At 57.3% G+C, this 12,500-nt stretch overlaps 2 non-coding genes and 1 pseudogene across 2 annotated transcripts; all 3 read right to left on the bottom strand.

The window, feature by feature from the left end:
* LOC124558295 overlaps window positions 1-5,053 on the bottom strand; it is a 7,959-nt pseudogene extending 2,906 nt beyond the window's left edge.
* Window positions 5,054-5,241: 188 nt separating this feature from the next.
* LOC124558291 lies at window positions 5,242-5,396 on the bottom strand. The gene has a single exon (XR_006968760.1). It is a non-coding gene; the product is annotated as a 5.8S ribosomal RNA (ribosomal RNA).
* Window positions 5,397-5,747: 351 nt separating this feature from the next.
* On the bottom strand, window positions 5,748-7,657 carry LOC124558298. The gene has a single exon (XR_006968766.1). It is a non-coding gene; the product is annotated as a small subunit ribosomal RNA (ribosomal RNA).
* Window positions 7,658-12,500: the final 4,843 nt, after the last annotated feature.

Raw genomic sequence — 12,500 nt, 5'->3', positions numbered from 1 at the left:
CTTCACCTTCTTGTCGCGCCCAGACGCGACTAAGGCGAGGGTGAAACACTTCCGGGCGTTGATCTGCAGCCCCAGATGGGCGAGGGCTGCGACGGCTGCGTCGATGAGGGACTGCAATCCCCTCGCGGTCGATGCAAAAAGCAGGACGTCATCTGCGAAGGCCGCAGCGTTAACTCTGCGACCAAGGATCCGAGCTCCGATGTGGGAGGGAAGTTGACTCAAAACATAGTCCACCGCAAAATTGAAAAGGAGGGGGGAGAGGGGGTCACCCTGACGCACACCCCTAGCCGGCTGCAGGGGCACGCCCACGTCGGCGCCGCCCGCTATCACCGTCGTGCTACCCTCGTAACACCTTTCGACGTACTCAATAAAGCAATCCGGCAGGCCATGAGCCCTCAGCACGGGGCGGAGGGCGGCATGGTCCACCGAATCGAACGCTTTAGAGACGTCGATCGATGCCACAAAAACAGAGCGACAGGAGCGGACTGCGTCGGTGAGAGCAGTGTCCAAGATGAAGGTGTTTTCCAACATCCCATCCCGGGGGATGAATGCCCGCTGACGTTCGTCCACAGCACATGCACGCATCAGGCGTGACGCGAGAACCTTGTGAAAGGTCCGCGCCAACACCGAGCAGACCGTAATGGGGCGAAAGTCAGCGGGGGATGTTGGTGCAGCCGTTTTGGGGAGAAGTGACGTCCGGGCGCGAAGCAGACGCTCGGGGAGGGCGCGGGCCAGGAGGAAGAGGTTCAAGAGTTTCACCAGGACTTCATGCGGCAGGCGCCGCAGCTCCGCTGGAGTCAGGCCGTCCGGCCCGGCTGCCGATCCCCTGGGCGGCAAGGCAGCAGCGACCTCCTCACGTGTGACCGGCCCCCACAGGCACTCAGGAGCGACAGGCTCCGAGTGCGGGAGAAGGCGGTCACGGATGAAGCCGGCGGTGGAGATCGGTTTCTTCGTGAAGAGGTCCGCCCAGAAGTCCAGCAGACCGGGGATGTCGGGTGGCGGCTGCAGCAGGGTGCCGTCCAGCAAGCCGCGCACGCAGCGCGCACGCGACCTACGGAAGGCGTCCTGCGTCCGCGCGTAATCCCAGCGGCGCCGCTTGCGCTTCTGCAGCGGCGGGGCGGCAGGCGGCCGCTTGGATGGTTGGCGCGGCCGCTGTGTCCTGGTGATCGACCTCTCCCCCCTGGACCCGACCGACGCAAGGGCATCCGGGAGCATGCCCAGGATGACATCGGGCGGCGTGCCCCGCCCCAGACCAATGACTCGATCCAGGGCAGAGAAACGCTGGGCGGAAGCAGGTAGCCCCGCCAGATGCTCCCAGATGGCGGCGTCAGTCGGCCCCTCCGGCGGCGGCCCGGTGGTGTCGGCCGCGAAGTCCTCGGCTGCGTCGACGGGCGGCGCAGCGGCCTCGCCCGCGTCAGGCAGCGAGCTCGCTGCTCCACGGCGGGACGCCGGCTCTTCACCCCGACCGATCTCAAGTGCCTCCATGAATTGGCGGACAAGCTGCTTGTGGGCAGCTTGCCGCCGTCGGCACTTGATTGCCTCAAGCGTTCGGTCGGGGAACATCCTGGTAAGTTCTTGATTTACAAAGAAGAACCGGGCGTCCCTCTCCAGGAACAGTTCGGCCTCTGCCTTGGCGAGCGACAGGACTTCTTCCTCCGTCCACCTCGCGCGATGCCTCTCCGTCACGATCTCAGCGTTGGCGGCCGCAGGGTGTTGGCGGCGGCGATGGACCCCGAGACCGTTCTTCGTGGTAAAAGTGCGGTGGCACTCACTGCAAGCAAAGGGAGCTACACAAACTATCGCATTTTCGTTACGGCCGGTTGGCCGGATAGGTGCTGGGGTAGCTGGGGTGGCACCTTCAGCGGAAGGGCCACCATCTCTTGTTTCTTGTCGGCTGCCCCCAACTATAAAGGGATAATGCGAGGGGGGGCTGGTAACCCCCCCAAGCCCCTGGTGCGGTCTTCCACTCTGCGAAAATCAGCGGGCCCACGAGAAGGGGAGAAGACCGCAGGAGAGGAGAGGCTAAGAGGGCTAGGCCCATGTATTGCGCATCACTCTCCCTGTAACTATAACCCAAGGAAGGCACCTCGCAGCAGCAGCACGACTACATCAAGACCGCACTTCGAAAAGCCAAGTCCGGATGCAGCCACACCGCCGCCACTTGGCCACCTTAAGAGAGTCATAGTTACTCCCGCCGTTTACCCGCGCTTGCTTGAATTTCTTCACGTTGACATTCAGAGCACTGGGCAGAAATCACATTGCGTCAACACCCGCTAGGGCCATCGCAATGCTTTGTTTTAATTAGACAGTCGGATTCCCCCAGTCCGTGCCAGTTCTGAGTTGATCGTTGAATGGCGGCCGAAGAGAATCCGCGCACCCGCGCGCCCCCGGAGGAGCACGCTAAGGCGGACGCGGCCTCGCAGCAAGGAAGATCCGTGGGAGGCCAAGGCACGGGACCGAGCTCGGATCCTGCACGCAGGTTGAAGCACCGGGGCGCGAACGCCGCGCAGGCGCGCGCATCCTGCACCGCCGGCCAGCACGAGGCCAACCAACGGCGAGAGCAGACCACGCCCGCGCTAAACGCCCGCACTTACCGGCACCCCTACGGCACTCACCTCGCCCAGGCCCGGCACGTTAGCGCTGACCCACTTCCCGACCAAGCCCGACACGCCCCGATCCTCAGAGCCAATCCTTATCCCGAAGTTACGGATCCAATTTGCCGACTTCCCTTACCTACATTATTCTATCGACTAGAGGCTCTTCACCTTGGAGACCTGCTGCGGATATGGGTACGAACCGGCGCGACACCTCCACGTGGCCCTCTCCCGGATTTTCAAGGTCCGAGGGGAAGATCGGGACACCGCCGCAACTGCGGTGCTCTTCGCGTTCCAAACCCTATCTCCCTGCTAGAGGATTCCAGGGAACTCGAACGCTCATGCAGAAAAGAAAACTCTTCCCCGATCTCCCGACGGCGTCTCCGGGTCCTTTTGGGTTACCCCGACGAGCATCTCTAAAAGAGGGGCCCGACTTGTATCGGTTCCGCTGCCGGGTTCCGGAATAGGAACCGGATTCCCTTTCGCCCAACGGGGGCCAGCACAAAGTGCATCATGCTATGACGGCCCCCATCAACATCGGATTTCTCCTAGGGCTTAGGATCGACTGACTCGTGTGCAACGGCTGTTCACACGAAACCCTTCTCCGCGTCAGCCCTCCAGGGCCTCGCTGGAGTATTTGCTACTACCACCAAGATCTGCACCGACGGCGGCTCCAGGCAGGCTCACGCCCAGACCCTTCTGCGCCCACCGCCGCGACCCTCCTACTCGTCAGGGCTTCGCGGCCGGCCGCAAGGACCGGCCATGACTGCCAGACTGACGGCCGAGTATAGGCACGACGCTTCAGCGCCATCCATTTTCAGGGCTAGTTGCTTCGGCAGGTGAGTTGTTACACACTCCTTAGCGGATTCCGACTTCCATGGCCACCGTCCTGCTGTCTTAAGCAACCAACGCCTTTCATGGTTTCCCATGAGCGTCGATTCGGGCGCCTTAACTCGGCGTTTGGTTCATCCCACAGCGCCAGTTCTGCTTACCAAAAGTGGCCCACTTGGCACTCCGATCCGAGTCGTTTGCTCGCGGCTTCAGCATATCAAGCAAGCCGGAGATCTCACCCATTTAAAGTTTGAGAATAGGTTGAGGTCGTTTCGGCCCCAAGGCCTCTAATCATTCGCTTTACCGGATGAGACTCGTACGAGCACCAGCTATCCTGAGGGAAACTTCGGAGGGAACCAGCTACTAGATGGTTCGATTAGTCTTTCGCCCCTATACCCAGCTCCGACGATCGATTTGCACGTCAGAATCGCTACGGACCTCCATCAGGGTTTCCCCTGACTTCGTCCTGGCCAGGCATAGTTCACCATCTTTCGGGTCCCAACGTGTACGCTCTAGGTGCGCCTCACCTCGCAATGAGGACGAGACGCCCCGGGAGTGCGGAGGCCGCCGCCCCGTGAAGGGCGGGGAAGCCCCATCCTCCCTCGGCCCGCGCAAGGCGAGACCTTCACTTTCATTACGCCTTTAGGTTTCGTACAGCCCAATGACTCGCGCACATGTTAGACTCCTTGGTCCGTGTTTCAAGACGGGTCGTGAAATTGTCCAAAGCTGAAGCGCCGCTGACGGGAGCGATTATTCCGCCCGAGAGCATCCCGAGCCAACAGCGGCGCGGGTCCGGGGCCGGGCCAGGTAGGTCCGTCATCCGGGAAGAACCGCGCGCGCTTGCCGGGAGCCCGAGCGCCCAAAGGGGCGAATCGACTCCTCCAGATATACCGCCGGGCAGCCAGCCAGGACACCGGGGCTCTGCCCAACAGACGCGAACCGAGGCCCGCGGAAGGACAGGCTGCGCACCCGGGCCGTAGGCCGGCACCCAGCGGGTCGCGACGTCCTACTAGGGGAGAAGTGCGGCCCACCGCACACCGGAACGGCCCCACCCCGCGGCGAGTGGAAAGGCAACCGGACACGACCCCGCCGCGGATTGCTCCGCGCGGGCGGCCGGCCCCATCTGCCGAGGGCGGAGGCCAGTGGCCGGATGGGCGTGAATCTCACCCGTTCGACCTTTCGGACTTCTCACGTTTACCCCAGAACGGTTTCACGTACTTTTGAACTCTCTCTTCAAAGTTCTTTTCAACTTTCCCTCACGGTACTTGTTCGCTATCGGTCTCGTGGTCATATTTAGTCTCAGATGGAGTTTACCACCCACTTGGAGCTGCACTCTCAAGCAACCCGACTCGAAGGAGAGGTCCCGCCGACGCTCGCACCGGCCGCTACGGGCCTGGCACCCTCTACGGGCCGTGGCCTCATTCAAGTTGGACTTGGGCTCGGCGCGAGGCGTCGGGGTAGTGGACCCTCCCAAACACCACATGCCACGACAGGCGGCAGCCTGCGGGGTTCGGTGCTGGACTCTTCCCTGTTCGCTCGCCGCTACTGGGGGAATCCTTGTTAGTTTCTTTTCCTCCGCTTAGTAATATGCTTAAATTCAGCGGGTAGTCTCGCCTGCTCTGAGGTCGTTGTACGAGGTGTCGCACGCCACACCGCCAGCCGGCTGTGCACGCTACCGAGTAAGTACCGGTATGCGAACCGCCAGGCGACGGGCGCGCATCGCACGTTTAAGGAGGCGCGGCCGGCCCCACAGGCGGCCGCGACGCTCCCAGGTCTGCGAAGCGGGGCAAACGCCGCGCGCTTCAGTATACGTAGCCGACCCTCAGCCAGACGTGGCCCGGGAACGGAATCCATGGACCGCAATGTGCGTTCGAAACGTCGATGTTCATGTGTCCTGCAGTTCACATGTCGACGCGCAATTTGCTGCGTTCTTCATCGACCCACGAGCCGAGTGATCCACCGTCCTGGGTGATCTTTTCTTAGTTTACACTGTCTCTTTCAAGACAGTTGCATAGGCGGGACGTAGGCGTGTGGCGGCCCCTGTTCAAGCGTTCTGTGTCCAACGGCCTCACGGCCGATGGGCGTCGTACGGCTCCACACCGGAGCGGACAGGCAGTCGGGCGAAAGTCATTCAAAACCGGCGCCAGGCGCCAGGTGCCGCAGGCCAGCCGCTCCAGCGCTTCAGCGCTCGTACCACACAACATTGGCGTTAGTTTTGAGAAGCACGCGTGGTTCCGCACGCGGCGCACGGCTACTGCGAGCCGTACAGGTAGCGTGTTGCGCGACACGACACGCACATCGAAAGACATGCAGTCTAGTCGGTAATGATCCTTCCGCAGGTTCACCTACGGAAACCTTGTTACGACTTTTACTTCCTCTAAATGATCAAGTTTGGTCATCTTTCCGGTAGCATCGGCAACGACAGAGTCAATGCCGCGTACCAGTCCGAAGACCTCACTAAATCATTCAATCGGTAGTAGCGACGGGCGGTGTGTACAAAGGGCAGGGACGTAATCAACGCGAGCTTATGACTCGCGCTTACTGGGAATTCCTCGTTCATGGGGAACAATTGCAAGCCCCAATCCCTAGCACGAAGGAGGTTCAGCGGGTTACCCCGACCTTTCGGCCTAGGAAGACACGCTGATTCCTTCAGTGTAGCGCGCGTGCGGCCCAGAACATCTAAGGGCATCACAGACCTGTTATTGCTCAATCTCGTGCGGCTAGAAGCCGCCTGTCCCTCTAAGAAGAAAAGTAATCGCTGACAGCACGAAGGATGTCACGCGACTAGTTAGCAGGCTAGAGTCTCGTTCGTTATCGGAATTAACCAGACAAATCGCTCCACCAACTAAGAACGGCCATGCACCACCACCCACCGAATCAAGAAAGAGCTATCAATCTGTCAATCCTTCCGGTGTCCGGGCCTGGTGAGGTTTCCCGTGTTGAGTCAAATTAAGCCGCAGGCTCCACTCCTGGTGGTGCCCTTCCGTCAATTCCTTTAAGTTTCAGCTTTGCAACCATACTTCCCCCGGAACCCAAAAGCTTTGGTTTCCCGGAGGCTGCCCGCCGAGTCATCGGAGGAACTGCGGCGGATCGCTGGCTGGCATCGTTTATGGTTAGAACTAGGGCGGTATCTGATCGCCTTCGAACCTCTAACTTTCGTTCTTGATTAATGAAAACATACTTGGCAAATGCTTTCGCTTCTGTTCGTCTTGCGACGATCCAAGAATTTCACCTCTAACGTCGCAATACGAATGCCCCCGCCTGTCCCTATTAATCATTACCTCGGGTTCCGAAAACCAACAAAATAGAACCGAGGTCCTATTCCATTATTCCATGCACACAGTATTCAGGCGGGCTTGCCTGCTTTAAGCACTCTAATTTGTTCAAAGTAAACGTGCCGGCCCACCGAGACACTCACTCAAGAGCACCCTGGTAGGATTGCAACGGGGTCCGCCTCGGGACGCACGAGCACGCACGAGGCGCGTCGCACGCCTTCAGCTCGCCCCACCGGCAGGACGTCCCACGATACATGCCAGTTAAACACCGACGGGCGGTGAACCAACAGCGTGGGACACAAATCCAACTACGAGCTTTTTAACCGCAACAACTTTAATATACGCTATTGGAGCTGGAATTACCGCGGCTGCTGGCACCAGACTTGCCCTCCAATAGATACTCGTTAAAGGATTTAAAGTGTACTCATTCCGATTACGGGGCCTCGGATGAGTCCCGTATCGTTATTTTTCGTCACTACCTCCCCGTGCCGGGAGTGGGTAATTTGCGCGCCTGCTGCCTTCCTTGGATGTGGTAGCCGTTTCTCAGGCTCCCTCTCCGGAATCGAACCCTGATTCCCCGTTACCCGTTACAACCATGGTAGGCGCAGAACCTACCATCGACAGTTGATAAGGCAGACATTTGAAAGATGCGTCGCCGGTACGAGGACCGTGCGATCAGCCCAAAGTTATTCAGAGTCACCAAGGCAAACGGACCGGACGAGCCGACCGATTGGTTTTGATCTAATAAAAGCGTCCCTTCCATCTCTGGTCGGGACTCTGTTTGCATGTATTAGCTCTAGAATTACCACAGTTATCCAAGTAACGTGGGTACGATCTAAGGAACCATAACTGATTTAATGAGCCATTCGCGGTTTCACCTTAATGCGGCTTGTACTGAGACATGCATGGCTTAATCTTTGAGACAAGCATATGACTACTGGCAGGATCAACCAGGGAGCTGCGTCAACTAGAGCTGAGCAGCCGGCCGCCCGGGAGTGTGTCCCGGGGGCCCGCGCGAACACGCAAGCGTCCGCTCAATTATTCTGCAAACAGGAGGAGGCTGAGCTCCCCTGCACAATACACCTCGAAACCCTCTCAGGTCCCGGCGGCGCGCAGCGCCGTCCTAAGTACTTGGTCGGGTTCGAGAGAGGCGCAATCGCCCGGAGTTTGGCGAGTAGACGCTTTAGGTGCGACCACCCGTGCTCCCAACTGAGCTTGCCGCTGCCGACAGAGGCCCGGGAGCGTGCTGTCGTGGCATTGCCGGCGGGAGACAACACGCGCCACCTACGGTGGCCGGCAGCTCCAACGCCAGCGCCACAGAAGGACAAAAGCCCCACTTGGGTGCCGAAGCGAACTCTCCCAGCACAGCGCACGCGCCAACACGTCCGCACAGCTGCGATACAATCCACCTGCGAGAACCGCAGAGGCGACCGAGCAGCAGACGGCGTCGCGGCGCCGAGCGCCGGGCGGCGGCGCATCCTCAGCGCACACAGTCCTCAATCGGACCAGCACACTGCAGATGTCCACCGCGCTTCGCACCGGGCCCGCGAGGACCTACTTTGGCCGCACGGCGCCGCGTGCAGGGTGCGCCGGCGCGCAGCTGCGCCGCCTGCCGCCTCCGTCGGCCGGCGCGCCTGCCACTGGCCGCCCCCACCAGCCGGCTGTAGCGCGTGCGCCCACGCACCGCGCGGCCAGCACGCCGGAAGGCCCCCCCTCACCGGCCGGGGACGGTCCCACCCAGCCACCGCCGCGTATCGCTTCACACCCACATGCCATTCACGTTCGTGGGCATGGTGGGTATCGCTGAAACAACCGGTTGGTAGCTCAACCGATCGTCGCCATCACTGATTCACCTCTAGCGAGAACAACCGCACCACAACGGTTTACCAGTTCTTCATTTGCGTAACGTCACCAGCAAACGTAGACGTCCATCGCCATTTGCAAATTCAACGATTGTTGCATGCCTGTGTCAGGTGTCACGACACACTATGTCTGCCCACATACACGCAACAACATGTGCACGCTTCGCGAACACGTGGAAGGTGGCCCCCGTACGTATGCGATGTCCATTGCGCGAACGACTGTCAACCGGCCTCTGTCGCATGTCGCAGATGTGGAACGCAGTGCACCATGCTATCACGGTGTGTGAGAAGAGACGACTACGTCTGACAACACGCGCCACTACATCAACAGACGGCTCATGCTGATCGCCATCCACGGCATACCATACTGCAATCCAGCTCTTATAGGGAGACGACACGTAGCTGAGTGCACAATATTTGGACCGTATGGTTCGCCGTTGTTGGCGCAGTCGTGGTACGGTCACACATGTACCACGATGTATCATTCAGTACATGAGGACCAATGTGCGGTACAGTGTGTGATTTGGACGTACAACATCAGCGGACAGTTGCCACAAGCCGTACCACAACGTAGGCTGTGCTTCGCCATGCGAATGCCAATGAACAACTGCGAAGGGCATTGAGCATGTACGTCCTGCCGCCATCCGCATTACAGTGTATAGCTGCAAGGTGTTTAACATGAAGCGATACTCTGGGGACCGGGCAGTGCGAGTAGCAAACTATATTGCGGGGGTTGCAGTTAGGCAACACTACACTAATTTAACGCGTCGTATGACAATTACAGAGCAGGTTAAGGCCCAACGTGTGTTGGGTTAAGGCCCAACGTGTGTTGGGTTAAGGCCCAACGTGTGTTGGGTTAAGGCCCAACGTGTGTTGGGTTAAGGCCCAACGTGTGTTGGGTTAAGGCCCAACGTGTGTTGGGTTAAGGCCCAACGTGTGTTGGGTTAAGGCCCAACGTGTGTTGGGTTAAGGCCCAACGTGTGTTGGGTTAAGGCCCAACGTGTGTTGGGTTAAGGCCCAACGTGTGTTGGGTTAAGGCCCAACGTGTGTTGGGTTAAGGCCCAACGTGTGTTGGGTTAAGGCCCAACGTGTGTTGGGTTAAGGCCCAACGTGTGTTGGGTTAAGGCCCAACGTGTGTTGGGTTAAGGCCCAACGTGTGTTGGGTTAAGGCCCAACGTGTGTTGGGTTAAGGCCCAACGTGTGTTGGGTTAAGGCCCAACGTGTGTTGGGTTAAGGCCCAACGTGTGTTGGGTTAAGGCCCAACGTGTGTTGGGTTAAGGCCCAACGTGTGTTGGGTTAAGGCCCAACGTGTGTTGGGTTAAGGCCCAACGTGTGTTGGGTTAAGGCCCAACGTGTGTTGGGTTAAGGCGCAACATAGGTTAGGTTAAGGCGCAACATAGGTTAGGTTAAGGCGCAACATAGGTTAGGTTAAGGCGCAACATAGGTTAGGTTAAGGCGCAACATAGGTTAGGTTAAGGCGCAACATAGGTTAGGTTAAGGCGCAACATAGGTTAGGTTACGGCGCAACATAGGTTAGGTTAAGGCGCAACATAGGTTAGGTTAAGGCGCAACATAGGTTAGGTTACGGCGCAACATAGGTTAGGTTAAGGCGCAACATAGGTTAGGTTAAGGCGCAACATAGGTTAGGTTAAGGCGCAACATAGGTTAGGTTAAGGCGCAACATAGGTTAGGTTAAGGCGCAACATAGGTTAGGTTAAGGCGCAACATAGGTTAGGTTAAGGCGCAACATAGGTTAGGTTAAGGCGCAACATAGGTTAGGTTACGGCGCAACATAGGTTAGGTTAAGGCGCAACATAGGTTAGGTTAAGGCGCAACATAGGTTAGGTTAAGGCGCAACATAGGTTAGGTTACGGCGCAACATAGGTTAGGTTACGGCGCAACATAGGTTAGGTTAAGGCGCAACATAGGTTAGGTTAAGGCGCAACATAGGTTAGGTTAAGGCGCAACATAGGTTAGGTTAAGGCGCAACATAGGTTAGGTTAAGGCGCAACATAGGTTAGGTTAAGGCGCAACATAGGTTAGGTTAAGGCGCAACATAGGTTAGGTTAAGGCGCAACATGGGTTAGGTTAAGGCGCAACATGGGTTAGGTTAAGGCGCAACATGGGTTAGGTTAAGGCGCAACATGGGTTAGGTTAAGGCGCAACATGGGTTAGGTTAAGGCGCAACATGGGTTAGGTTAAGGCGCAACATGGGTTAGGTTAAGGCGCAACATGGGTTAGGTTAAGGCGCAACATGGGTTAGGTTAAGGCGCAACATGGGTTAGGTTAAGGCGCAACATGGGTTAGGTTAAGGCGCAACATGGGTTAGGTTAAGGCGCAACATGGGTTAGGTTAAGGTACAATATGGGTTAGGTTAAGGTACAATATGGGTTAGGTTAAGGTACAATATGGGTTAGGTTAAGGTACAATATGGGTTAGGTTAAGGTACAATATGGGTTAGGTTAAGGTACAATATGGGTTAGGTTAAGGTACAATATGGGTTAGGTTAAGGTACAATATGGGTTAGGTTAAGGTACAATATGGGTTAGGTTAAGGTACAATACGGGTTAGGTTAAGGTACAATACGGGTTAGGTTAAGGTACAATACGGGTTAGGTTAAGGTACAATACGGGTTAGGTTAAGGTACAATACGGGTTAGGTTAAGGTACAATACGGGTTAGGTTAAGGCACTTGGGGGGGGGGGGGGCCCGGTTTGTTGATTGTGATTATCGTAAGTAAATGACTGCGGCATCATCTGATTTGCCACGTCAGGGTGCACCTTTGGCTCATAACAGGCGGCGCTCTGATTCCATGCTTGTGGCAGACCTGTGTCTTTCATTCCTGCCATTGTTTGTGTGGTGTGACAGGAGGCAGTATTGTGATGTTGGGTGCACCCCTGTCTGGGACATGTGTGGGTGTTGGTGGCTTAGCTGAGCAATGGTGGTTGTCGGAAGGGTGGGATATTCTGTTTTCCGAGTGGACCTCCCGGTCTGGTTATGATAGTGTGGATTGTCTAATGTGGCAGAGAGGATGCACTGGGTGTTGTTCCATGCTGGTGCTTACATATTGTCTGTGTGCCTGTTACAGGCAGAGAGTAGTGCGTGATAAGAGTGTCTGGCTGACGTGTGATTGTGAGCAGAGTCTTTCAGCATGTATACGGACAGGTCTATACATTATCTGTATTCTGATGGCTCTATCTATTACTAATCAGCGCCGTGTATACGTTTAATCCGGTTCCAGTCGAAACTATTGTATCTCTGTACATTAGTGACACGGCGAGCCCGCTATGTAGTTACTCGTCTCGGCAGCTTCCACCGGTGTATGGCAAATGATTATAAGGAATCAGTCTAGTCGTCAATACCGATAGTCTGACGTCACATGTCTGGGGTGGGGGACGCTGCGCCCTTCCGGTGGGTCATGGCCTAGGAAGACTCTTCCCACGCAGGGGGGCTTGGACTGTCATTGACTCTTCCGAGTAATATACTTGCCGTACGTTTTTGCGACTGCGAGTGCAACGCTCACCGGTACCGACATGGATGGAGCGCCTCCTAGCTGCCGCTGAGCATCTGCATTCGTACAGCGAGCAACGCGATCGCGTCTGTAGCTCGTACGTGGTACGGCTCGCAGCTCATGTATATGGACAGCGGGAATGTCGCATATTGGACATAACTCTTCATGAAACGCACGTTATAGGGGTGGATTGCACATTGCGAGTGCGAGCAAAGTCCGCCGTTCATCCGCTGGAGTTGCGAGTTGGGCGGTTGGGGTGGGGCACGAACGGGTGCAGGTGGAGTGATTGCCGGTCCACGACTTCGTGCGGCAGAGGCGCTGGCGTTGGGGTGGGGTCGAAAGAAGGGCACTGTGGGCCCATCGCTGTCTTAGTCGGCTTGGCGTCTCATAGATGACGGTATCGTCGTTGCAGGAGGTCATGTTGCGGG

This window comes from Schistocerca americana, unplaced genomic scaffold (assembly GCF_021461395.2).
Source record: "Schistocerca americana isolate TAMUIC-IGC-003095 unplaced genomic scaffold, iqSchAmer2.1 HiC_scaffold_1001, whole genome shotgun sequence".
NCBI lineage: Eukaryota > Metazoa > Arthropoda > Insecta > Orthoptera > Acrididae > Schistocerca > Schistocerca americana.
The sequence above is the reverse complement of the archived record's forward strand: the minus strand, read 5'-3'. Positions and strand labels throughout refer to the sequence as shown.